This window comes from Rhipicephalus sanguineus, chromosome 5, assembly GCF_013339695.2.
Source record: "Rhipicephalus sanguineus isolate Rsan-2018 chromosome 5, BIME_Rsan_1.4, whole genome shotgun sequence".
Lineage (NCBI taxonomy): Eukaryota > Metazoa > Arthropoda > Arachnida > Ixodida > Ixodidae > Rhipicephalus > Rhipicephalus sanguineus.
The window spans coordinates 124,166,336-124,194,022 of NC_051180.1; the positions used below are offsets into that span (position 1 = coordinate 124,166,336).

Genomic DNA, 27,687 nt, shown 5'->3' on the forward strand with positions numbered 1-27,687 from the left:
AACATCAACGAAAGAGAGAGAAGGAAATAGAGAGAGTGAAAAAAAAAGATGGAAGAACGAGGAAGCAAACATGGCGTCGTGTAGCGACCAGATACCGCATAAACTAGTTTATGAACTAGATACCGATAACTAGTTATAAACGACCAACTAGCCGAACAATCAATTATTTCAGGTGATCCGACTGAGTAACGACCATGAGAAAAGCGGAAATATGGTGGGGTGTAGATGTTCTTGCAGACGGGCTCATAGTGAGTGAGCTTCAAATGCGTGTTAAATAACCGCAGTTGGTAGAAGTTCACCCACATTCCTCCCTACATATATGCCGAGCTGCCGGGGTGATTCTCTGCGACGTCCAAAATTGTGAAATCGCTCCAACTCAGACCCATGAACGAAAAACTTGCACGTATTTTTACTTGTTTAATCTGCCTGTATGGTCGTTAACTTTATACCCCAGACCAGCCTCCAACTGCAGGTCTAATCATCGCAATATACTGTGTAGTTTGGTACGAGAAAATAAAATTCAAGACAAAAAAAAAAAAAAAAGCTCACAGGGTCCCTTACGTGTATGCCCAAGGCGACTCGAAGGCGAAAGCCATCATCTTCTTTTTCTTCTCGCTCGATGTATTGATCGTCCCCCGCCCCCCTCCGAGAGCTTACTGCACCTCACCTTATTTTGCACTGCCTCCGTGATCGGCCCACCTTTGACTAGGCGACGATATCATGTCATGACGTCATCATGTGACGTCGTGTGATGTGAAGTCATGATGACGCCACATATTTTGGCGACCTGCGACGTCTGATGACGTCAACAGGTTATGGTGGCTTTTTGCAATACTCGTGTTGACGCCAGCGTTCAATTTTCACGTATGATTACGCATCTAAGGCTCAATCGCACCTAACTTCAATCGTTTGCGATATGAGAATATATGCTGAACAATGCGGCGGATAAGCAGTAGCTCGCTCCGGCTGGCGGCGGCGGCCTCAGCCGGTGGTTTGGCGCCGGTATCGTCGCTAGGCCTACCGCTTCGAAACGGCAGTGTACGGTTAATAGCCTACGCTCATAAAGAAGTCCAGCTTTGCTACCGCTGTTGCCCGCTTTACGATGCGTTCACAATAATATCGCATATTGAAAGAAACAGGGAAATCCAGGCGGCGGAGTTGGCTGCGATACCGGCACGGCCGAGTTTTCGCCGTGCGCTCCACGGCGCGAGCTGTACACAGCATGCAGTTATAATCTTGGCTTGTATCACAGGTCTCGTTCATGCTAGACGCTTGACAGTCGTCATCGCATTTGTTGAGAGGTCGGTTTAGGTCTTCCTATATATTAAAGCGATATCTGTCGACAGGGGCGTAGCCAGAAATTTTTTTCGGGGGGGGGGGGGGGGGTTCAACCATACTTTATGTATGTTCGTGCGTGCGTTTGTATGTGCGCGTGTATATATACGCAAGCAAAACTGAAAAATTTCGGGGGGGGGGGGGTTGAACCCCCCCCCCCCTGGCTACGCCCCTGTCTGTCGAGCCCGGAAAGGACGTTGTATCCAACCTGTCGCCGCTGGCGGCGATCGGCCCGGCAATGGGATCCAGCTCGCGTTATATGAACTTTTGCTGTCGCTGATCGGTCCATCGTTCGCGCAGCAAGGTTGTTATGACGCAATAGGGCACTGCTAAACCACGATGCATCATGCACAGGGAGTGCGCGGTAGTTGCCTCTCTGTCCGACTTCGTTGACTGTCGCACACATTCACAGAAGGATGGAAAAGTTCGAAATTAAAGTCAACACGATGATTGCAAACGTTCGAGCAGCTTCGTTGAAGAACGCTAGAACAAATATGCCTTTTGAGGCTCTGTTCCCAGCTTTCCGGGAGCCCGTCAAGATCGAATGCACGCTTTAGGCACTGGTTTTCGCCTTTTCAGTACATTCCGCGCTCCCGGTTGAACAGCTGCACGACATCAAATTTGTCGCGGAGCGCGCGCACCACCGCTGCCGCCCACGCGAACAAGCGAGCGGCGAAAAACCGCACGGACGGACTCCCTCCTTTCAAAACGAAACAAGCGGCGCGCGCGCGCCGCAGCGTAATTTCTCGATAGAAAAGCTTCCGAAAGCGGCCGCGAGGGTGCGACTTGTTCTTCCGCACGCTCCCGGACGCGGCGCAAGGATACATATTTGTCTTGCGGCGTAGAGGTAATAACTTCAGTTAAATCAACCACATCAAGTATGCATTGATCTTGGAAATCATTTACGGACATTCTTTATTGCTTTAGCTTTGTTGTTATAGCCAACTGACGCTTTTGGCAGTGGCGTGCGGTGCGCACTATTTTCTCTCTCCAGTCCGGCGGCCGAGTGGCGGATGCCGACTGATGCACTCCGACGCTTAGCGTGCAGGCCGACGCTCACCATCACCTCCTGTCCTTTCTTGTTTGATACCCCTGCTCTCCCTGTTAGTTTCCCTGGTCCTGCCATTCCCACATAGCCCTTCTTGACCGTAACCAAGGTATGTCCCGAGTTTCCATGACCACGTCTTGGTTCGTTGTTTCCCTTTCGGTTGACGCTTTCTTGATTTCTGTCTCACTCACGTATGCCGATCTCTCTTCAGTGCGCCGGCTACTTGGCTGCGTATTTTCCTTTCCGGTGACTGTTTCTCTAAAAAAAAACCCTCTTCTGCTTCGCCGATCGTGCCTGTGCGTGTGTACACACCCGCTGTCGTTTGGCCCGCTTCTTCTTCTCTCTCTGCGCATAATTGTGTTTGTCGCCTCACCTTGATTTTTCTCTGCGAGCACTATCTCCCGTGTCTCTCCTCCCCTCCCCACCCGTACCACCACCCTCCCCGAAAAGCCGACGAGCGAGCTGAAGCGCCGGTTCTCGTGTGGCTTTTTATACATTATTTTTCGCTCCCATCTCTTGACCAATCCCCCTCCCCACCAGCGCTGCGCGCTAAGCAGTTTCGTATATCTGTCGAGCAATGTTTTGTGCCCGAAAAGATCCGCGGCCCATCGTGACGTGGTGGATAAGCCTGGCCGCAACGTCGGATTAGGCCTCCCCGCCGACGACTTCCCTGAAGGCGCGCCGACGAATCTGCTCCGCCGCCGCGCATGCGCGCTGTCGGCTCTCCGGGCGAGGGAGGAGGAGAAGGGAGGAGAGACTGTGGAGGAGGAGGAGGAGGAGGGCTGGCTACACAAATGGCCGCGGCGCCGGCGCGGCTTTTGTTTTGCGGGAGGTCCTTCTCTCACCTGGTCTTGTCTCCGGGGTGCACACACACACCTAGAGACTGGATAGCGCACGGGGCACGAAGCCCGCCCTGGCTCGGCATCGAGCACTTGCACCGGCCTGTGCACGACGCGCCTTTTCTGTTTTTCTTGTAACCCGTCCGGGAAGCCGCGTGCTGCAATATGCGCGGCGTGCGTTGCACGGAAAGGGCGTTGTTTTGGCTGGCGGTGCGGATGCTCTGTGCCGAGCGAGCACGGACATTAAGTCACGTTATTGTTATATTCTGTTGTTCCTTTTGTCATTTTTGATGCTGTGTATTTCACTTTATTTTTTCTTAATTCTGGTATCCCACTGTTTCGTTGTTGAGCCGTAGTGTGCCTGCGTTTTAATAGTAAGCTGCATGTGCATGAAGTGCATCATTATATTGTGTTAGTGTGATTGATGCCCGCGATGCCTTGTGTATTAATGTTGTGCTTGGCTCTTTAAAAGGGAAGCGTAATAGTTCGTTACCGCGAATTGTCAACTAAAAAGTTATGCGTGGCACGGGGACAGTATGTCACGTGGTGCTCGCGAGTACACCAAGTTTTACGAGAACCGTAATTGATTAACGAATTGCATAACGCCTAACTTACGTAACGCTTGATGCCACATTGATCTTGTTTTGATTGTTTTCCGTGGGTTGCAGTGTTCTGATTCTCAATGTAGCGAATGCAGCATGATAAAAAGAACATGTTTCGTGTAAGCGACGTAATGGTTTCCAATAAATTCTGGGTGTGCTTGTGTAACACTTTATTTTTTATTTCTTCTGAGGTATGCGTTGCGTGTTGCACTGTCATTATTCAACACAGCACATACGGCGACACATGGTGGGTTGGACCGTCGTGAAGCTCGAATTACTTGTTCACGACTGCATTTGTCAGTCTACGTAACGTCAACTGTCACATTATTCTGCTGATTCTGGCTATAAGTCCTGATAATGTAACACTTTATGGACGTAAGCCCTATGTGTCGTACTATGAAGCGCGAGTATGAAGTTTGGTGGCAGTGAAGCTGGTCCTCTCCAGTGTAACCAAGAACTTGCACCTTTGTCAGGGCAACAGTTATTGTTTAATCATTAGTATAATTAAAATTTTCTTATATTTCACTTCGTTGCACACGTTTTATCGAACATCCTTTTTTGCATTCCTTTCGTTCTACACGTGTCTTGCAACTTTCAGCTTGGGTGTGGAATATATATTTTTAAGAAGGAGTACTAATTCCATATGGTAGCACTGCACCTGTGTGCGTCGCTTCTAAACACAACCAGCCCATTACAGGGGCGAGGGGCAGGGTTGGACACCGTAGCATAGAGATATAAGAGGGAAACGAAACGCAGGGACAAGTGTACAGTAGGGAACATTAGTTTCGTTAGAAAATATTTTGGCTCCTCATGTACTGTAGCATATTTGGCAAACCATTGGCGTGGAATTTGCACAGTAACACTGGAGAACCACCGTGCTACTCGTGGAGTTGTACTGACAAGAGAAAGGGAGAACGCACTTAGAGCGAGAAGGCCAGTCTGTGAACGAGAGTATTTTGGTTGGAAGAAAAACGTTGCTGGCAAGCCTTAGCTTGCGTATTTTTGGAGTCGGACCATAGATGACTTCGTTCGAAAATGCGAGAATAAAAAAAAAATCACCGTTCTCTTTGTCCAGACTTTTGAGTTTACGTGAACTTTGAAAGCTCCGTTAAAACCTAACGAGTAGGACCGATCGCGTTGAGGGGCTTGTTGGTGTAGTCTTTATTGCACAAGTACAACGGAAGTTGTGGAAGGTGATGATGAGTATTGAGTGATGACTGTCGTGGTTTTTGGACGCAAAACTCGAACAATCACTGTAGTGATGATTAAAACGTTTTATGAAGAAGGGAAGGAGAATTAGGGAAAGCGTCGTTGGATCCTTGTTCTGGGCTGAGGCGAAAGGCGCGAAGACGACAAAGGTATAGGTGCACACACACCTCGGAGCACGGTGAACAACACGCCGTGTAATCCTTCCCAAAGTCTTATTCTGGGATTCCGTCGGCTAAGGCCCCCTTCCCTGGCTCTAGGAGTTCTAGCTGTCTCGCGTGCTATTTCTTTGTCGTCTCTGTATCTCGTGACGACGAAATCTTGTTTCTCGGTCGGAAAGTGCTGTTCGCGCTGAACGCAAACAAACGCACCATCAGATTTGCAATGAAGCCTAACTTTATGAAACACCGTGCGCGTAGTCTGCAAAACCAAGCCAAACATGCCTTTCGCTCCTGATAGCTAGGTTTCCAAGAGTTGAACATCAGCCAGTTTTCTTCGTTTTTGCCGAGAAGTTTGCCACATGTTTTCGCAAGCTTGTTGTAAAAGACGAGAGAAACAGCTGGACGTAGTACTTCCTAGTCACTGCTGACGTGGCGTCCCTGCTAGATAGGGCCGGCCGAGAGCCAAATGCATGCGACAACCTTTAGCGCAGTCACCGGTGGCTGCTGATCATAAACGCGATAATATTTGCCGCGCGACGGGGCCGTCATCTTGGGGTGATGCTTACGACCGTACGGGTGACTGCCTAGGTGGGAAACGCTTGTGCGAAAACTGCTTGCATTGCTGAGGCTCTCGACACGCGGTTTCGAGATAACTGTGGCACGGGACACCGATACGAAAAGGCGGTAGGGATAAACGAAGTTACGAAAAGTGAAGGTGGTGCATCGTACTTTGTGTGGTTAAAGCCCCTTACTCACCGATCTCGCTTAAAGGAGTACTAACACGATTTTTGAGACATCGCAAAAGGGACATTTTTCGGTTCCTTGGTGTGCAGTGTCAACGCTGTCCACACACCGGGGTCGGAGAACACGTATAAAATATTGTAATTTGACTTTGAAGTTTTCGTCGCTGAGCATCTGCAAGCCAGCTCCACTGCAATGGAATAATAATAATATCTGGGGTTGAACGTCCCAAAACCACGATTTGATTATGAGAGACGCCGTAGTGGAGGGCTCCGGAAATTTTGACCACCTGAGGTTCTTTAACGTGCACTTAAATCTAAGTACACGGTCCTCAAACGTTTTCGCTTCCATCGAAAATGCAGCCGCCGCGGTCGGGATTCGATCCCGCGACCTTCGGGTCAGCAGTCGAGCGCCATAACCACTAGACCACCGTGGCGGGGGCTAAAGAGATAAAAAAAAGAAGTCGCACGGTCCCTTACGCATTTGCCTAAGACGACTGGAAGGCCGGAGCCATCTTTTTTTCTTCTAACTCGATTGTGTTCCTCCCGCCCGAAAGCTTTCTGCACTCAACGTGGTTTTGCACTGCCTCCGGGATTGGAGGAATTTGATGCTTTTTGCACCTCACGTGGTCTTGCAGTGCCTCCGTGATCGGGCCACCCTGACCAAGCGATGGTGTCATGCGATGTCACGTGATGTGACGTCCCGAATTTCGGCGACATGTGGCGTCGTCATGACGTCATAATGTGACGTCATCACACGATGATGGTTTCTTGCATCACTCGTGCCGACGGTCACTTCTCGTGTTTGGCGAGGCATCTAATGCTTTCGCCTTGATAACTTCGTATTAACTGCCCATTGATGATACCGGGAGCGCAATTCTTGCAGCGTGAATATGCTTAGTTAGTTGGAAAAGACTTCCAAATAAAATATAGGTGGCGACGCCGCCTTGAAGTACCCGCACCAAATACCGTGACGTCACAGACTTTGACTGCGTCTGCTAGAACCTATGTAATTCCTTATCGCTAAGGATGAGTTGCAGTGTCTATAAAGGGCATAAAAAGACGATATATGGCAAAGTTCGGGGAACGTTATTGAGAAAATGTGGCCAACATACGAGAGAGAGAGATAAAAGGGACAGAAATCCGTGACGTCACACCGTAGTTACCAGCAAAGAAATAATCACCGTAGTCGGCAAGCAAATAATCATCCCACAGGAGACCCCCTCCCCCTTCACCAGAAAAAGCGGCGCGTCTTTGCGAAGAAGCCCAAAAGAGGCGGAAGTTTAATAAATTTCCTTATTATTGCAAATGTAGTAATTGCAATAAAAATCACTCAAATACGAAGGGAAGGATAAATGAATAACTTTGAAGCCATACTGCTCAAAGTACAAGGCAAAGGAACACGACGACCGCGACTGGCTGGCCTCCAAAACATAGACAGTTTCGCACTTTTCCAAGGGCAGCACCTTGCGCCGCCTGCGTGTTTGACGACGAACGCGCTATCAGTGAACGTGACGAGCACTAAAACAACTACATTTGCACGGAAAAGGACAATAACACTGACATTCAGGTGCTGGGGTTTCGGCGCGAGATTCAAATATTGACATTTTGGAATTCATTCTTCCTTATAAAAGTGAACCCGAAATGACGCCGAAATTTACGACGACACAGAGTTCTCGAACAATAATTTGTCAGTCTATACTAACTTGGTACTTCACTTTAGCGTCCCTTTGAGCAGCACGAAACTAGACAAAATAATGAAAAAAAGGAAGGAGGTAGAGCGAATGAAGACGAACGACGACTTTCAACTCATTTTTATTTAGAACGCAAAACATGTATATAGTGAGCACACGCGCGATTTCGCAACGACATACCCTTATTGGAGCGACACACCCAATAGCTAGACAAAAGACGCTGTTGCATTCTGGGCACGCCTCTCCCTTAGTGTCACCAAAAAGTTAGCTCCCTATACCACGATGCTACGGAAGGCTTATTAACAATAATAATATCTGAGGTTTAACGTCCCGAAACCCTGATATGATTATGAGGGACGCCATATAGTGGAGGGCTTCGGAAATTTCGACCACCGGGGGTTCGTGCACCTAAATCTAAGTACACGGGCCTCAAACATTTTCGCCTCCATCGAAAATGCAGCTGCCGCGGCCGGGAAAGGCTTATTAACAGCTTTTCTATTTTCTATTGCAGCGGACTTCATAATCACTATGGTCAGTTGCATTGTCAAGCTGTTTTCATGCAGCTTTTTTTCCCTGTCCCAACCACTTACTGTAAAACTGTATGTGGTAAATAAACTCAACTCAACTTGCGTGCCTTGCGATAAATGCGGTGTCATTCAAAGGAGGGTGCAATCGAAAACGGAACTGTGCAACATGGAGATAGCCATTCCGGCCCTCCCGAACTTTCTGTAGTTCTTTTGAAGGCGCACGGGAATTACGATGCCGGCCAGTTTGCTCTGCATACGTTTGACCACATGAGACGCGGATAGTATTCGCAATGCCCACGAACTATAGGTGGCGCGCCGTGCTTTTCAAGATGGCGCCAGGAGGAGGGTCAATCCGTTTGTTAGCATAGGAACAGATAGTACGTGCGGACGTACGGCCCGTGTCACTTTCACCGGATGAAGTCATGAGCTGTGCTGAATTGGATATGAGACTAAAGTACTTTCCCAAACCATGGAAAGTGCTAAGTACTCGCCACCTAATTATTTGCGTGGCGTGAAAGGTTATATTTCAGCCCCGTTACCGTGCATAACGATGCTTTGCGAAATCCTGTGCGTGCTACATAAAACTGCATGAACTAAAATTGACGTATGAGCAGAACGGCACTCCGAGGTAGTACGTACCGAGCCAACGTTTATAGATACGTTGTACCGAGCCTGCCTTACGAATTTGTCGCAGTAGTAGGCCGGCAGCGAGTAGCACCATCGCTGCTGCACGGGACCGCACGTTTAACGTAGTGATGGTTCGCAAACATGATACGCCGTCGTCATTACTTGTGCAGTCGGGAACGCGGAGTTACGTCTTCAACGGAACACAAGCATTTAACTTCCCATTCAGTAGCGCTTGTGTCACAGCCATGCTGAGACTCTAGCCGTGTGCAATTCACTTCACTCGCATGTTGCAGGCTCGATCAGCACGATCGAAACACGAATAGCGAAAATAGTGCACACGTATTCTTTTCGCAACGTCGAAGAAGTTAGCCGAGAGGCGTGGATTGTGGCTGTGACTGCACGTTCCAGCGCTCTATTTCGCTTCTCTGGTAGAGCTCGAGCGTGTTGGCGGCATGCGGCGCTCCATAATATCCACAATAATTGATACATGCAATGCACAAGAGGAACTATGCTTTTATTTTGATCTCGCTCAAGGATATTATACATTAAATACAATCAAAGTGACTTACGAGCGTGAAAGAACATTAACGCACGAGGGGACGTGAAGTGCAACTCGCTCCTCGTGAGTTAGCAGCTGATCGTTCACCGTCGCTGTCGCTCTCGGTGCCTTCACAGTCTTCTACGTCCAGTGAAAAATCCTCGTCGTCAAGATGGTTTCTTTCAACATCACTGCTGAAAGCAATCTGAAGAATTTCCTCCGCCGAACAACTTCGACCACTCCGCGACACCACGTTTACAATTACAGAGACGTCTGGGCGCGGAGAACATTTCGCTATCAGATCGGTCAACGAGCAAATCGCTTGCAGTGTGCTGCCACCTATCAACAAACGTACAAAAACAAGCGGCGCAGCGCTGGCTATGAAGCCAACACCAACACACTGGCGAAGGACGGCGTGGAAAGTGTTCGCTCCAGGAAAGGCGTGGAGCAGCGCGTCCTCGAATGATTGAAACGTCGCTCGCACGATTAGTAACAGCGCTTTGCTGACAAAGGATAGAGGCATATTTTAATGTATCGGCAACTTGAGATCGCTCAGTTTTACAAGAGCACATCGCGAGCCGGCGCGACCTCCCGCGTACAGTGTTATGGGATTCACGCACTACAAGAAACACTGACCAATGCTATATACAAGTAAAACAGGGTGAGCTTCAACTGAATATGTCAGACGATAACATTTAACTAACCTACGTGGCTACAGAAAGCCTCGCGAAGCTGATAGTATGCGTACGTTGTGGGCTAGCATTGAAAGCGCGAGTCGCCACGTATTTTCACGAAAACTTCGCGCCTCGCAAGAACGAATTAGATGTCTCGTGTCACGGAGGGCCCGGTTTGTTCACTGATGCAGGGAACATGCCAAGTCGTAGTGTTCCTTCCTTGCCAACGCGTTAACACTGAGGTTAGCACAGCCGCACAAGCGAGCGACTGCGTAGAGCTGCCATTTTGTCGTCTACTAACCCTCCTCGAGAGGACGCTCCTGAATTCCGCTTGGCGGCGCGACAGTCTATGGGCATTGCGAATTCACTAGTTTATTAGAGCAATCGACGAGCGGCTTCTTACGTTTGACGTTACGAACTTTTAGTAGCGTTCAGCTTTGTTAGATTTTTAATCGTTTGCAATGGCAAGGCGGTCAATCTTACGCTCAGAGTAATCTAAGTAAGGAAGAAAAGCCGCGAGAATCAGACATGTGGTGATTCTTCACTGAAGGTCCCGCGTCTATACCCGCCGTGACGTCATAGATTTTCGCGGCTTCTGCTTGGTTCTTTAGTTTCTAGGCAAGAGAGAAGTATACGGTGGCATTCAAAAGAACCGCGGACTTGTCCGAGCAAGCACCAACAACTTTTTCTCGCACCAAAACGACAAACTTAGAAGAAAATGCATTGAAGTATGTGACGTCGACGCTGAATGCGCCCGCGACGCCTTATAAGAAGCGTAGAAGTGGTACATTTCAAATTTGTTTGGTTCGACGATCGACTCGTGTGGGGTGCACGTATGGAGGCCTCGAGGAAGACAGACAAATACTCAAGGGTGGACATGGATTACTTGTTAATGTTAAAATAAGAGCAGTCGATGGAGGCAAAATGCTAGATGACCGTGCGCTTAGATTTAGGTGCACGTTAAATAACCCCATGGAGGTGGTCGAAATTTCCGGAGTTCTCCACTACGGCGTCCGTCACAATCATATCGTGGTTTCGGAACGTAAAACCCTACAAATTAGTATTAAAATAAGAGCAAGCATTTGAAAAGGAAACATGAAATAAACAAATGAATGACGAGCAAGTGCGCGTTGAAAACAACTTAGATAAGAGCATTAACAGAGACTACGCGAAATATTATGAACAGCAGCGAAAGGATAAGATGTAAAAAAAGAAATAATAAGGCGTTGTACTTAAATACAGCTCTCGTGACCGCACCATGTGTAGGATCGTCGGACTAGGCCTAATATATTTGCAGCGCAGCGCACGCTCGACTGCAATGCCAAATAGCATTAATGAATTAAAAAGTTCCCTGCGGACCGGTTCTAATGTAGTGCTTGCGTAGTAGAGTCGGCGCAGTACTTCATAAAGTTCTCGAAGACGTTTTGGAAAAAGGGAAGAAGTGGGCAAGTTCTGCGAACCGCGGGAAAATGTTGCCAGAGTTAGTTTGAACAGAATGTTATTCGAACTGGTAAACAGCGAATAAGCATCAAGGTCACGTGACTTGCGGAACTTGTAGGTAGGATCCTAAACGCTTATATGTCCATACTGCTGAGCCCCCGAGTCAGCCCAGAGAGTACGCTGCGCGCGCCGCTCAACGCAAGAGCTGATGCCTCACTCCTCCCAAGCAGGTTGTGGTAGCAAACCTTGCGCACCTGCCGCGGTAGCGTAATATATTATATATTCTCGACTTTTTTTCTTTTTTTTATTTACCACGTAGGTCATTATTCGAACCCCCTCGCGCGCGCACAGACATATTGTCATTGTAATCGTGCTCTTCACGATGATATATCTGGCACTAGTTTCTGAAAAGTCCCTTGTTCGTATAGTTTCGTAACTGATGAAAATCTAAGAGTCTGCAACTAAATTTTACGGATCACAGAAATATGAGTTTCGGCTCTGTCACGACGTTACGCATTTAATAAATAACTTGTCTGGTCGTGCAAACTACTTCAGGTTGTTACCAGTAATTAAGGGCTTTACTCACGGGCTAAGTGAGAATTCAGTGATTTTCGCAAATGTGCTCTCCCGTGAAGTTTACTTTGCTGCTGGCTGTATACCTCGCGCGTTCCATACCGTGATCTGTCCATATTGTACATACATGTCGCACTTCCGCTGTTTCGGAATTGTGCGCTCTATCGCGTTCCTTTGACATCGCGATGATGCTTTGGTACTTATCGATATGTGGTGTCTGTGATGATAAGCGTGGAATGTGCGTGTGTTCAGTATGTATACTCTGCCACTTCGGAGCCCCACCTGAGTAGGGCATTTTGAGAGGCGCGGCTGTGTGTGTCTAGTCTTGGATACGCGCAGCAAGGCAGGAAGCATCAGAGCGCGACCTTCTTCTCTTTGACGACGATGTTTTCCACGTCGCACCGTACAGCATGAACCAACGCCCAGATTGCGGAAGTGTTTATTCTCGTTATCCAGGGGTGTACACTTTTCTCGGATGTCTTACGTAATGCGTTTCGACACGCCACGTGCATGTTACGTGGTCTAGAGCTCATATTGCGCGTCATTATAGGTACACGCCCACGTGCATGAGGCATCGGCGAAAATTGACTGTTTGCCAGAGCGTGGGGGGTTGACGGTGATTTGTGGGCCCGGGCCGGCGAGGTTTGTTCAAGCGAGAAGTGGACAGGTGCGGTGCGCGAAAGCGCGGATTGGGAACTGAGGAAGCACAGTTGTGATCAGGAACTTTCGCTCTGGAAAATGATTGATATGTTGATATTTACCGGCCTCGGTGATTCACTGGTTGTGTAGATGTAGATGTATGAATCCTTTGAACAGTTTGTGTTCTACTGCCGATTCACGGATCACACTGTGTTTCGATATTGCCCAATTAAGAGAGAGAGAGAGAGAGAGGACTTGCGCAAATATACTGACGTTCACATTACAGGGGTGGTATTCTGGGCATTGTCGAATTCCGTTACGTTATCGAATTCCGCCATTGGCCAACTCTGGTTGGCCTAGAGGGCTGCTACGGCCTTCCTGATTGGCTTAAAATGCCGCCATTACGAAATTTGACAATATGGCAGAATTAGACAGTGTTCAGGATAACACCCCTGGGTGGCGCTCTCAGTAATGCTGTTGTTCATACAGGTTTGTTAGCGAGCATTGCAGCAGCTTTGTAACATTAACCCGCTCTACATCCTAGTCTCAATTAAACACCGGTCTCTCTCGCACCATTTTAGTGGTGCAGGACATTTTATTCGCTAACTTTGCCTATGAAACCTCCGTCCTTTTGCCAAGACGAATGTAGAGGGTGGCATCGGAAAGTGAAACCTTTGTTTTTGTAGATGACATGGTCTGCAGCCTCTACTGGGTGCGTACTTTTTCGTCCGTTCGACGATGCCTCCCCGCGAGCCTCGTAGGTAGCGTTTTATTTCCCGGTTCTCGCAGCAGCATCAATTCGTGCCCTTCTCTATGCGTGGGCAGAAGGGCGGCGTCGGGGCCTGTTTTCCACCTTGCGCTGGCGCGCGGTCGCGCGGTCGCTCGCCGCGCTCGTTGGGGTTGATCGGCCCCAGCTGCGTCGGCAGCTGCGCGCAGCGCACGACGACGACTGCGCGCATTTTCAACAGGCCGTGCGTCTCCCTCGACCGCCGCTTCTGCTTGGCTCCATGCCTGGCGGTTTTATTTCTATTATTATCTCCACGCGCAAGCGTCGGTGTGTGTGTGCAGGCGGGCAGCTGAACAGCAGCCACGAACGGGAGCGCGCGATATGTCCATGTGCGACTGCTGTGCCTGTCGGTTGGGAAATACCACGTGCGTGGGCGATTCGAAGAGAAGTGAGCAGACGGGACTCGTTGTGCTATCGATGGACGATATGAAATCCGGTCTCGTTATGGAGCTGGACCGTGAAACACACACACACACACACACACACACACACACACACACACACACACACACACACACACACACACACACACACACACACGCACACGCACACACGCACGCACGCACGCACGCGCGCGCACACACACACACACACACACACACACACACACACACACACACACAAATAAGCAAATAAATAAATGATAAATAAACGGCTCGATAGAAATGGAATGAAGCCAATGTTTGTGTGGTAACAGCGAATAGCCAACAACAACCAGCACTATCCAACATTAGCCGTCATTTAGCCCACATTCGCCGTAACATCGTCAGTGCTAAGGAGTCCTGGTAGGATGCAAGTAAATACAGCAGTTGGAGGCACGTGTCATTGTAGTTCTTCTCTTATGCACTGCACTGCTTTAGCGATTGGCCCATATTTTTCTTCACAATTCGGACCGTATGCCGTTACACGATACGGGTGACAGAGACCGAGGAAGACTTAATTTTCTCCAATAAACAAGTGGCGCACAGCGACTGTTTAACCACGTGAAAGAACACTGCGTGAATTGGATGACGAGGACACAGTGCTAGCTTCCAATGGTTCATGGTTCCAACTTCCAGTGGTTTGAACTCGCGTCCTAGCGCCGGTTTCCGTCGAGTAAAAGCCACGAATCTCGGAGCTATGCATGCTTTTGTCAACTGGGAGCGTTGGATTCAGTGCCGGGAGGAGGGAGCGCGTCATGGCCGCCATGCCTCTCACAACACCACATTGACGCAGCGTATCGACGTCATTTCCCGCTCTTGAACCTCGCGCCGAAACCTCAACGCTAATGTGTCAGCGTAACATCGTAGATTTCAAAGTGTCTTCTCACACTTGGAGCCGTCGTGAAACAGCAGATGATTGAGAATTTTGCTGGGTTGGAATTCTTCACTAATCGCGCTTTCCTTTTTTTTTTTCCTTTTTAGTGCAATGTAATTCTTATTTACCGGCCAACGCTCAAGTTTTCCTCGTGATAGTGATGATTATATCCCCTTCCTTATGGTACTCACGCAAAAACAGGGATGTGCCAAGTAATACTGCTGGGGATGTTGTCACCGTCTTTTTTCCCTCTTAATTTAATAATATTATTATTTGAGTTTTGCGTTCCAAAACCACGATATCATTATGAGGTGCGCCGTACTGGGGGGCTCCGGAAATTTCGGCCATGTGGTGTTCTTTAACGCTATTGTAAAAGGTTTACTCCGAATTAGCACAACAATGACCTCCGCTCATTTGTTGCCAGTTCATACTGAGGATGCCACCTGCATAGGTGGCCAGACGTCTGTGTCATTTCACAAGCGTAACTTCAGCCAGCTTTTAGCACAATTTTGCGTTCTTTGAAGTGCACTGACATCGCACAGTGCACTGCCTGCATCGAAATGCGACCGCCGCGGCCGGAATCGAACCCGTGGCTGTCATTCACGTCGACATCCATAAATGAATACACAGGGTGAGGTCGTAGGGCACCGGGTTGTATGGGTACCTCCTGTCCATATAAATATATGGTTGGTTGTATTTTGTCACGCGTTCTTGTTTCTATTTCTCACGCTAACTGGGTTTTACCAGCTATAACTTCTATATGTGTTATCGCTCGGACTTCACGTCTCAGAGGCTACTCGAATGTTTTCGACGACACGTTAAGGACGTGTTATGTTATAAGAATTCTGTCTCCTTCCCAGCCGAGCCAAATGTTCCGTTCAATTTGGTCGTGCCGCCGTTTTGTATTTGTCAGTATTTATAGCGCGCGGTTTGGTTACAGCAGTGACAACTTTTCGAGACCGTTATACTCGACTATAGTTGCATGCTTGCTGCCAGCAGGCGGTGTTGGAGACTGCGAAAGGCTGTGCGTACTCTCGCACGCACGAGTATAATTTAACCTGCGAAGGCGGCGCCACCGCAACACGGCAGCGGTTACGGCGGTTACAACGCTGTTCGAGCGCGTCTCGCGTCTGAGTCGGGTGTTACACGACTTACGCCGCGGCCACGCTTGCGCATGTGGTCCGCCCATACAGTTTTCTATTGCTTGTCGGAAACTCTGAGGTCGCGCCCGTGTTAGCTCGCTGCGAGCATGCCGCTTCCGGATGAGAGTTGTCCCTCCGTTTCGTCCTTTTACGCGCAACACCGCGCCTTCGGAAAGTTGTTCGCCGGTGGTTTTGAGAGCGACGCATGCCGCGTCTTTTTTTCTCGCCCGTTGCGGCAGGAGTCCCACAAATCCGGCGTGCACGCTTCCTCGACGGCGCGTCTCGCATTGCGTCTTGTCTGCATCCGGTAGTTCTTTCTCCGGCTTGCGTTATAGGCGTCTCCCCGCAGGTTCAGTCGCATCGGTTCTCACGTTGCGGGACTTGTTCCGCCATCGGCGATGAGACCTTGTCGTCCTATAGCGTACGTAGAGTTTTCTCAACGGATCATCGTTTTGACGAGAGTCGGCCTCGTTGTCTCTGTTGCGAGCCCAGCGTTGGATGTCACGCCGCCCTACGCCGCAGGTACGTGCTGCACTTTCCTTAAGGAGCATAGCGAAAGTGTCGTCCGACGCCTGAACACTCTAGGCTGCTTATACTTAAGCTATACTTGTTTTCATCGCACTATGTGGCATGTTCTTTTGTATCTGCAATCTTCATGAGCCCGGTCTAAAGTTATCTATTGGTTGGATCAGGAGAGATGCGAGGTGCAAGGTAATAGGCAGTTTTAGAATAGCGTACGCACAGCTTTGCGGTAGCTTTTCGCGCAACTGCGCATGCGTCGTACGCCATCCTGTTGCAGACTCCCGTTAAGTGACGGAAATAGCCGGCCGCAAGCTAACTTAGCGTACGCTATTCTAAAACTGCCTAATAGGCAGTGTTAGAATAGCGTACGCAAAGATAGCGGTCCTTGCGGTCGCCCGTATTTCCGTCACTTAACGGGTTAACAGGTCACTTAACAGGTTAGCGTACGATGCATGCGCAGTGGTGACAAACAATAACGCACAGCTTTGCGTATGTCATTCTAAAATCCCTTAATAATAAGCTTGAAAACGTCATACACGGGCAGTCGCGAGTCCCGAAAGTCTCTTTGCCGTTGTCTTTGAAAAGGGACAACGAGTATGTATCGCTGGAATTCACTGATGGACCTGTACAGGCTGAACAAGTTTTCTCAGTAGTTGAACTGTTATATAGTGTGGATGCTAGCCCTGGCTGTCACATACTGTTGCATGTAATGGGGATGCGAGTGTGAGCTAGGCGTGGTTGGTTCGTAGCTCGTTTATTCCGCGCATTTATGCCCTTACTGCACCGCCCCCGGAGAAGGTACCCCTGACAAGGGAGGCCGATTCAGTTGACTCAGCATCGAGTGGGCTCGACGGCGGCATGTGTGTTGTGGATCCGTTCGGGCTACGCGCTGTCTCGCTTGGAGACGCCACGCAGTCGGTCCTTGACTGGCTGTGCCACCAGGTCCCGTATATAAGCTGGCAAAAGAGCTCGCCAGACTTCCAAAGCGTACTCTGGAGGTGATGGCGCTCGACGCGTCCACACGGGGATGTCGTCAGTGGTCCCCGCTGTAGGATGATGAGTGATTTGGTCGGGGCCGCGCTGTATACCCTGTAGTACCAGTTGAAATGGTCCAGATCAGCCCGATGCTGGCACTGGAGGCATGGTGTTTGGTACAGATGCCGTTGTTCTATAGGAACCGCTTCAAAGTGCATCGACAGGCGCATCCCCTGTAGAAACGAGTCCCGAAATCGTTTTCGTTTATTGTGGCTACCTATTTGCCCTCGTTCTTCGCATTAAATTAACTGGAAGCTTGGGAATGGGTAATCATTAACGGAAAGAAAAGCTAGCAGACACAACTTCAAGAGGGAGGCGGTAGCGTGCATTGAAAAGCAATACAAGTAGTAGACGTCTTAGGTGAGACGAGATTGGAGTGAAATCGTGGACGCTCGGTATAGTGCGTAGAGCACATAAACAATAGGGCGGCGGTACCAATTAAATATCGACAATAGAGGAATTTTCAGACGAACAATGCCACAGGAAGGGAGCCGAATTTTTCTTGGACGGAGTGCTGAGATTAGGCGGTTCACTGGTACACGCTGAGCGTCGGGCATAGTTGGAGATATCTGGGAAGGGCATGCAGCGGATATGACTAGCACGATGACTAGTGCAGTCTATTCATGAAACGATTCCCGAGGACCGAAGCGGTGACCCTCAAAGCAGCTGTACAACAGATATGTATGCGACACCGTATTTCTGACGGGTCCTCCTCGGTGTGTGCGTGTTACGCTTACTGAGGTCGCTGTAACCGTCGTCACCGGGTGGGCAAGAGTGCGCGTTTCGGCCGATCGGACGCAATGATGCGCTTGCAATAAGGAGACGGCATGGTGCGGATTAGGAGAGGGAAAAGAAGGGTGTTTAGTTGGCATTGTATAGTTGAAGGAGCGGAGATACTGAATTCTTACGGGATGGTTTCTTTTTGAGGAGATAAGAATGAACTGAATATTCAAGCTACACTCTTAATGAGGTCCTGGTTAAATGATGGCTATATCCAGGAAATTAGACGAAAAATTTCCGGTTTCCTGTCTATATCTGGCGCTTTAAGCGGGACCTGATTAAGAGTGTAGTTGGTTGGTTGGCGAAACTTTATTAGTAGTGTCCCCAATTATTTGGTGTCACCCAAGGCCCCATTTTTAATATTCCACCCAGCAGGGGCGAGTGACCTTTCGATGACGTAACTATAAGGAGTCCGCCTACGTCACGGAGGCCAAGTGAGCCCTCAAGGCGTAGACGACGTGCGCTCGGGCTTTGCGACTACGTTCACTCGTCTGCCGCGTTTAGCAAGCGCACAAGTGGCGCCTTTAACTTGGCGCTGTTTTGCACTTCAACGAAGGGTGTCTTCGTGATGGCTGTCGTGAGTAGTGCAGAGAAGGGAGCCACGTTTCATTTCTGAACTTCGGGATTGCAGTGGGTTACCTTTTAGCCAATCTGCTGCTCAGTCGCTGCTCACGTACGGTACGCCACGGCTCTAGGGTGGTTACGGTGCTCGCCTGCTCACCCGAAGGTCACAGGCTCGATTCCGGCCGCGCGGTCGCACTTCGATGGTGGGGATATACTAAAGGCCCGTGTACTGTGCGATATCATTGCACGTTAAGGAACATTGGTAGTCTAAATTGTCGGATCACTCCGCTACGGCGTGTCTCATAATCATATCGTGTTTTTGGCAAGTACACCACCGCAAATTATTGTTATTAGTCGGTGTGCATGAAAACGATCTTGTGAGCCTGCAACACCTACCTCTCTGCAACACCGACCGCTCAATTCAGCCTCTGAAGTGCCGGTTTTCGCTGCACAGTTTTTTTTTTTCTTTGTAGGAAAGTCAACGCGCTAAACTAACGATCGCGTCTCCGAGCTGCTGCTGCGTGCCGCGGTAGCCGTGCTATGCCGGCGTCGAGGAAGAAAAGCAGCGGCCGACGTATAGGGCCGTTTGCCGGAGGTTTTGCGGTCATGACGGAAGGAAAACAGTGGCCCGCCGACCTTGGCTTCTCGCTGCCGTTGGAGAGACGCCCGCGGGAGGAGACTGCGCAACTCTTGCGCGGCTCTTCCCGGACGAATGCTGGAAACCGCTGCGCCCTTATGGAGTTTTCTACAAAGCTTGCTGGAGGAAATTCTGGCGCTGAGACATTGCCGTGCTGTACCACGGCACGGCACGCGACCGTGGAATAAAACACGACATGAAAACATTTTGTATAACTGCTGATATGCGCAATTACTCAAGTTAAACGGGCCATGTCGCTACGAATCTGGCCGCTGAAGGTAATGTCGGCTCTGCGGTTAGGGTTCGGATCAAAATAACACCGGTATGACACGAACTGGGGACTATGGTGGCGAAAGTGTGTCCATTATTTAGCCCTATAGATTGTCGTGTTTCAGTCCGTGAGCACTGCACTTGCATTTGTCTGTATAGTATTTGTGCTTATGCCCTTAAACGTCCTCTCGCTGATTTGTTGTTCGAGCTCCCTTAGTTTTCTAAGCACGAGACAGTTATTCTGTAGGCTCATTCCTATAATCTGTAATACGAAACATTCGATGTAATGTGTACCGGAGTTTCAGAAGCAGATTTTGGGCTCGCTCTAATACAATTATATTCCGGGCCACAATTAAAAAAAAAAGAATAGTGATGGAATGTAGGTCGAACTACCGCATAAAACTAATCATGACGAGATATGATCTAGAACATTAATTCTTAACCCCTTCAGGGTTTTCGCCGTACATGTACGGCAGAAGCTTCCTGGTACCAAAGGGTTTTCGTCGTACATGTACGGCATAGCGTTTATTTTTAAAACGCGCGCCTTTTTCGATCATTTCTTTTGTTTGGCCTGTGCTGCCACACTTCAGGAATACGTGGAATTTTTTTCACGCGCCGATGTCTCTCCGTTGTATTTTTTTTTCGCTTCCGAAAACGGCGCGCCGCCTATCGCTTGCCCATCCGAGCGCGTTCGCGGTGCAGCTGGTTTAAAGTGCGCGCCTTTTTCGATGATTTCTCTTGCTTGGCATGTGCTGCCACGCTTCGGGAATACGTGGAATTTTTTTCATGCGCCGATGTCTCTCCGTTGTTGCTTTTTTTATGCTTCGCAAAATGGCGCGCCGCGCGCCGGCTATCGCTTGCGCAACCGAGAGGGCCCGCGGCGCGGTTTGGTTTCAAACGCGCGCCTTCTTCCATTTCTCTTGCTTGGAATGTGCTGCCACGCTTCGGGAATACGTGTAATTTTTTTAATGCGCCAATGTCTCTCCGTCTTTTTTTTTTTCTTTCCAAAGAGGCGCGGCGGCTTGTAGTCTCGCATCAGAACGCGCGCACGCGGTCCGGCTGGTTTCGGTTTCGTCCTTTGGATGGTTTTCGCTTCTTGCGCCCGCAAAGCTGATGGCTGTTTGGTTTCTAATCTCTCAAAGGGTGACCGCTGGTTACTATCTCGTTTATTGCACCCCGGCGCGCGATTACATCTGTTTCCGTGCGACGCTAAATTACACAAACGGCGCCGCCGTGATTGCGTTTCCTGTTTTGGGGTCTCGGAAAAACTAACTATTTGTTGGCGATAAGACGAAGTAGTACTGTAGCTATTTCACTGGTTTTGCTTTCCGGACGAGCGCACAACCATATTTTTCTTCCGTGCGCTCACTGACGCAGTTCGCTTACGCTATGGAAGCGCGCGCCGGTTGCGCTGCTGCCGGTGAGTCGAGCAGCGATTCTTCCGATGCGAACTATTCCCCAAGTGCCGAATCAGAATCTGATTCATTGGATTTCAGTTCGTCAGACGAGGATTTTTTGACGAGTTCAGACTCCGATGACGATCAAGGAGCGACATCTGAAACGCGTGCGCGGGGAGCCATGCTTCAAAGGCCATCACACGCTGAAGAGATTTTGGTGTTAGAGCGCGAGCTTTTTAACCGGAAACGTACTCTGGTGTGCTTATTTTTGTATGTTTGTGAGCTATGTTTAATACAATGCATAATTTTTATTCATAAAAAACTGTGAAGCTTTTTTTTTTAGGATTCTGCTTGATTTTTCTACGAATAAACCATATGTATGTAACAACAAAACTGATTTTTTTGTCACTTTACAGTCACGAAAAAAAAATTTAGGCAATTTTTTTCATAAAGAGAATCGTCTGAAGAATTTATTTCAGCAATAAAAAAATTACACATTTTTGGACTGGATTTCGCGAAAAAATTCGACCCTCAAAGGGTTAAGGAAATTGAGGTTAGAAAGTTATTACGCACATTCAGGGTAACGAGTGAGCGGAACCTGGATGCATGGGCGAATGTTGACTGCTGTTATATATAATGTTGCCCGTTCATGGCATGAGCAACTGATGCTTCGCAAATACGACGGCTGTCTGTATGAAAGTTCGCCGCAATTCTCGAAGTAACAGTGCGCTGTTTTCGTTGAAAATGATCAATTGATCAATTACCAAAACACCGTATGACGCCGTAAGGATGAACTGCATGCATTGACCACTAATCTAATAGTTTCTGCAAACCTATATCTACAGTCACCGGAGACACGAAGCTTTTACACATCCTATGGCTGCACCTTGGCAAGGTGGCTGGCGTCGCTGGGTTCAACTGTAGCGCAGTGTGCGGAAGAAGCATCCCGACCGGCTTTTCATGGATTCTTTGTGCTTCTTCTTCTTCATCATCATCATCATCCTCATCAGTAGGCGTCCTCGAGCGTGCCGTGTAGACACGTGTGCGCACGAATTTGGCACTGCGAGTGACGGTAAAACACGTATACAGTGTAACCGTCGCGAAGCCAAACGAAACGGAACGCTTTTTCGTGTTGTCTCGGTGACTCGGCGTTCCTCTCTTCGCGTACGTGCGCTGAATTTACGGCGCACGTCGAAGACGTACCAACGACATTGAAGAAGAAGAAGCTTGTGGCTATCTTAAGATCTCTCACCGGGGCTTATGCAGATTCCTGTTCCGCGTAGCCCTTGACAAACGGTTTTCTTTACTTCGTCGGCGGCGTTTGTCAAACAGTCGTGACAGCTCGTTGATTCTTGTTTGTCAAGAGAAGTTGGAGAGTTCGTCCAATGTACACATCGCGTGCACTAGGCTGCAAGCATCGTCGTTTCTTGGCGAAGTTCAAGTGCTGCATGCACTGAACAGACGATATACCTATACATCCTATTGTTGACGTTATTCTCTATCATTAAGTATAAAGCGACTTCTCATTGTATGACGTCGCAGCACGTTGTCTAACAGGTCTCTGCGTAAGGAATCTTATTAACCATTTGCACTTTCTCTTTATTGTATATATATTAATGTATGATTGCAGACGTGTCTGCTGTGGCACAAAGAGAGGTGTTGTAGCTTTCCCCCGAGGGAGAATGAAATGAACAAAAATTATGAGTACTCACACCAGGCAGTTTTCAGAATGCGAATATTCAGAACCTTGATTACGGCCATACATTGGGACCTCGCTTTCAACCTTTAACAGCGATTTCCACCTATTCGTTCTTTTCTTTTCTGACTTTAGGAAATAGACTGTGCTGCATTGTTCTCACGATGGGGGAATCATTCTCGTTAGCAGCTCATTAACCTTTATTTATTGCTCTAAGAACCACTCGACATTTTGTTTCAGCTCGCCCTGAACGTATGTACCAAGGCAGCATAGACGCAGCCATATATTGCAAGCGAGCGGCGGACGCAGTTCTGTCGTGGCTTCTCTTGCACACGCGTGCATTGGCGAATCTGCAGACGCTCGCAGAACTTTATACGCTCGAGCTGTAACCGCCATTCCTTGGCGTAGCAGCACGCCCACGTATGCAGGTGGCTGGCAACATTATACATGCGAGGAGAATCGGCGGCTCTTTGCCACAGTTCCGCTGACGTCCGTGCATTTTTCTGCCAGAGAGCGACAGACTGCAAGCGGGTAGCTTTTTTTGAAATATACGACGGGGCGTCGTGTGTAGTGCGCTCGTCGGGTTTCGTTCGGAGCAGCCTGTTCGCTTTGTCTTTTTTCCATTCATTGTCCTCACCGCACGATGCAGCTGTGACTCGCGGTTCGCGCGTGCGGGAGCGTGCGAGCGCAGTTTGAAGGCTCTGGCGCGTGTGCATGCAGGCCTAGAGGCTCACCACGACGTCGTGGTGTTCGATTCCTGGTCGGGGTGTTGTGTGTTCCCCCGGCGAATCGGAATGCGAAAGTGATTTCTGCATGGTTGCCAGCGGGTTAGCGTTGTCTTAAGTTCGAGTCACTCTGGCGTTAAGGCGAAAGCCTTAGACGCCTCATCAGACGCGCAAGTTGACCGTTGGCGGCGTCAACACGAGTGACGACGTCGCCATATGACGTCATAAATCGCCAAAATTCGTGGCGTCATCATGACGTCATTGTGACGCCATATATCGTGGCTTATCACATGCCATGGTCGCTTTTTCATAGGAGGTCCGATCCCTGAGGCAGGTGAGGTGCAGAAGCTTGCAATGCCTCCTATCTCGGAGGCAGTGCAAAACCACGCTAGGTTTGGCTAGATGCGGAAAGCTTTTGGGGGCACGGGGATCAATATAATCGACTGAGAAGAAGGTGGCTGTTCGCCTTCGAGTCATCTTAGTGAAATGCACAAGGCACCCTATGAGCTTTATTTTCATTCCTACTGTAGTGCACTCAATCAATCAATCAATCAATCAATCAATCAATCAATTAATTAATCAATCAATCAATCAATCAATCAATCAATCATAAAAGAGGTGTCATTGCCTAAACATTCATATTAGTTATAAGTACTGAATACTGGACGTGTTGGAAGTGCAACTTGCGGAGGAAGGGTGCGAGAGAGACATTGATATTACTATATTTCGAACTTCGAAAGTCGTTCACTATGTCAGCTTAATTAATGGAGACTTGAAAGCTGTTTAATAATATTGCGAAAGTTTATTTTCCTTCATTGTTAAGGAAAGAACACCGCATGAAAGCTGCTAAACTAAGCAGCTAATTTATGAGGTGGCTACACCGAAAAATTGTAGTCTCCGTCAGACGTTATGCAAAATGTACAGAAAATGCAGTAAAAAGTACAAGAACTGTTTCGTAGGAGCAATAACATAACTTATTACATTTGTACACGTAAGATTCTTACACGCACACACGCACATACGGGAGTAGGAAAGTTAAGGTAAAACCTATCTTGTGATTGCACATAATCTTATCTAATAATCAAGTTTGGTAGTCTTTTTTCTGTGATATTTTTGTTTGCACTATGAGTACGCATCAGCAGTTGACATATACCGACGTTCGGGTTCACGAGTGTTTGTGGCATCCCTAATTGTGGCAGCACTCCACGGCATAATTCAGTGGCTGTCTTGGTGCGCTGTTCTTCAATGGGTGGCGAGTTCGAAAACAGCCGCGATAGATGATCAAAGCTGTATCAAAACACACACACGCACACACACGCGCATGTGTGCTGCGCTTCTCTATACACTGCACATTTGCATAATTAAGCGCGCGCGCACGCACGCACGCACGCACGCACGCACGCGCGCGCACACACACACACACACACACACACACACACACACACACACACACACACACACACACACACACACACACACACACACACACACACACACACACACACACACACACACCTCTCGGATGTTAACGAATAAATCAGTGACCATGATTAACCTCTTACTCATTCTTCGGGAGGCCTGCAAAAACCATTTTTTATTAATTTAGTCACTTGTTTTGTTCCTTCCCGACACGTCGGCGACACGTCCTCCTCTCCCTCTGTCGTCCCTTCGGGCGCCTTCATTAACGGTATTGCATCGAAGAGCCCGCCACGTTCTTGTTCGTTACAGTGTACGCGCCGACAGTTGCGCTAGCTCTCTCTCTCTCTCTCATTCTCACTCACTCTCATCCTTCGTACGTTTTTGTTCTTCTTCCTTTTCCTATCGGCGATTCGCCGCTTTCGATAACGCGGCTGAACGCTACCAATCGGCCCATTTTCTCGCGCAGGGGGCGCGCGCGCGCTTCCGTCCCCGCTTCTTTCGTCACCGCCCTGATTTGGCCTTATAGGCACGTTTCGGGCGCCGATGCATTATTCATTTTTGGCGATGGCCTCCCGTTCGGAGGTGCGAGAACGGAGCGTGCGTATTACTGGGGCGACGTCGAACGCGCGCGCGCAAGGAATCGCCCTGCCGGCGCTTTTCCCCTCTGCACCGTGCACCGTGCCCGGCGGCGCCAGCGACCTTGTCCTCGTGGATGTGTGCGCGCCCGCAGAGGTGACGCCGCGAGCCAAGTCTCCTCGGTCGGGCTCAAATTTGCCGCAGCGTTACAGAGTACTGTACACAGACGAGGCTGCCGGTGGAACGGCAGAAGGGTGCACCGCGTTGCAGTTTCCGCAAGTTTTCTCCATTTTTGGAGATTTATGTTCGCGAAGGGCAAACAATAAGCAGAACGGAGAGCAGGGACTAGTGGCGATGCCGAAGGCGCTTCTTACGTTCGACTTTGCGCAGTTTATGTACATTGGTAGATGAGGAACGATAATCACTAGATAAGGAAGCAGGCGGCGACGAAGTCTCTCGGGTATGGCACTGTAAACGAAGCACTTACCGTACACAGTGCCGTTCCACGTTAATAATCGTAATAATTGTTTCGTTTTTGCGTCCCAAAACAATGATTTTGATTTTGAGAGACACCGTGGGGGGGGAGGGGGGGGGGGGAGATTTCGACCACCTGGGTTTCTTTTTCTAAAGTGCATCTAAATCTAAGTACACGGGTGTTCTTTGCATTTCACGCCTGTCGAAATGATGCCGCCGTGGCCGGGAATCGAACCCGCGTCCCCGAGCTTAGTAGGGCGACACCCTATGTGCTAAGTTACCATTGCGGGTTACCGTTCCATCATTTTCTCCGCCTGCGAATAGAAAAAAAAGAGTAAGGATCACGACGCCAACAGCGCTTCTTACGTTCGGCGTTGCACAATTTATATGGATTTGTCGATAAGGAAATATAATTTATAGATAAGAAAGCAGGTGTTCACGAGGTCTTTCCCGGGCATCGGAGTGTGAATGAAGAAATTGGTTGCTTCGCAGGTATTTTGGAGACTGCAGAGTGCACGCGTTTCGCCATGCATCATTAAGTAACGTACACGCCCAGTGTCGATGTACTATACCGACTGTTACGGCAGAAGTGAGGCGGATCCATATTTCAGTGCTGGTAAGGGGCGACTGGCAACGCTTCGGGTTTAATCGAAACAGCGGTTACGCCGCTTAGCGCCTCGTTGACTGCTATACAAGTCCGATCTTTGATGTAAGCGTACCTCTGTCAAAAGATTCGTCGGGCATATAATGTATGAGTGGGCCTCATCCTCCTTGCGACAGTCGTTATGTGAACCTGTGGCCCGTATTTTTTTTTTTAATTTTGTTTTCAGCCTCTTTACGCTCGTTGCAATAGTCGACGAGATCTAAGATTGAGAACTTGACTTTTACTTCCAGAGTATTTTTTTTTTTCTGTGCTACCGGATTGTCACCGTGTAGTCTCTTGCAGCGAGCAACAGCCTCAGAACGATTAATGGTCACGCAAAAAAAAAAAAAAAAAAAGAAAAATGGTGATCCTCGCTGTCTTATAATTTGACGTTTAGCCGCCGGAGAGGGTTATTGCGCAATTAACGAAACCACACGTATAGATTATAATCTCCTTTTTTAACTTCGCTGGAGCGAGAACATTCGCTGCAACGAGTCGCGGCGAATCCGTTTCATCGGCATTAATTCGCTTGCGCTTTAGCTCCGCTTGAGAGTAATGCGGGTTTCGAAATACATCCGGTCGCAGGTGAAAGCAGCGTGAATGTCCCACGCGCCTTGGCGAAGCGTCATCGCAAAGGTTATCGGTATCGCGTCATGCCAAGTGTATGTACACTTGTGGTGTGCCACGGCCGCGTTCGCGCTGGCTTGTGTGTGTGTGTGTGTGTGTGTGTGTGTGTGTGTGTGTGTGTGTGTGTGTGTGTGTGTGTGTGTGTGTGTGTGTGTGTGTGTGTGAAGGAGAGAGAGAGAACGCTTTGTAAATGGGCGTCGTTTACCTCACGGCTTGCCATCCCGAATCAATTGCGACCTCGATATCAGAGCCAAGAGTGCGGCGTTCTTTCGGGGGCAAAATGATTCAGCAAAGTAATGGTTGCGTGTCGTAAAGGGCCGCGTACGTCCATATAGTAGCGAGATTTCGATCTTTGGCACGAGTTTAATCTCGGCTGTGTGTACCCATACGCGAGCCGCGGAACTTTATACCTCGCCTCTGACTAGAATAGCGCATATATATGCACACGGACGAG

At 48.9% G+C, this 27,687-nt stretch overlaps 1 protein-coding gene across 10 annotated transcripts in view; it reads left to right on the forward strand.

The window, feature by feature from the left end:
* Positions 1-2,338: 2,338 nt before the first annotated feature.
* The window catches only part of LOC119394215 (poly(rC)-binding protein 3), a 434,114-nt gene continuing 408,765 nt past the window's right edge, over positions 2,339-27,687 (forward strand). For 7 of the 10 annotated variants that reach the window (XM_049415707.1, XM_049415699.1, XM_049415705.1 and 4 more), the window contains exon 1: positions 2,339-2,492. The gene's annotated coding sequence lies outside the window, so the exon portion shown is untranslated. The remainder of the gene's footprint in view (positions 2,493-27,687) is intronic. The other 3 variants (XM_049415704.1, XM_049415706.1, XM_049415702.1) reach the window with 2 other exon arrangements.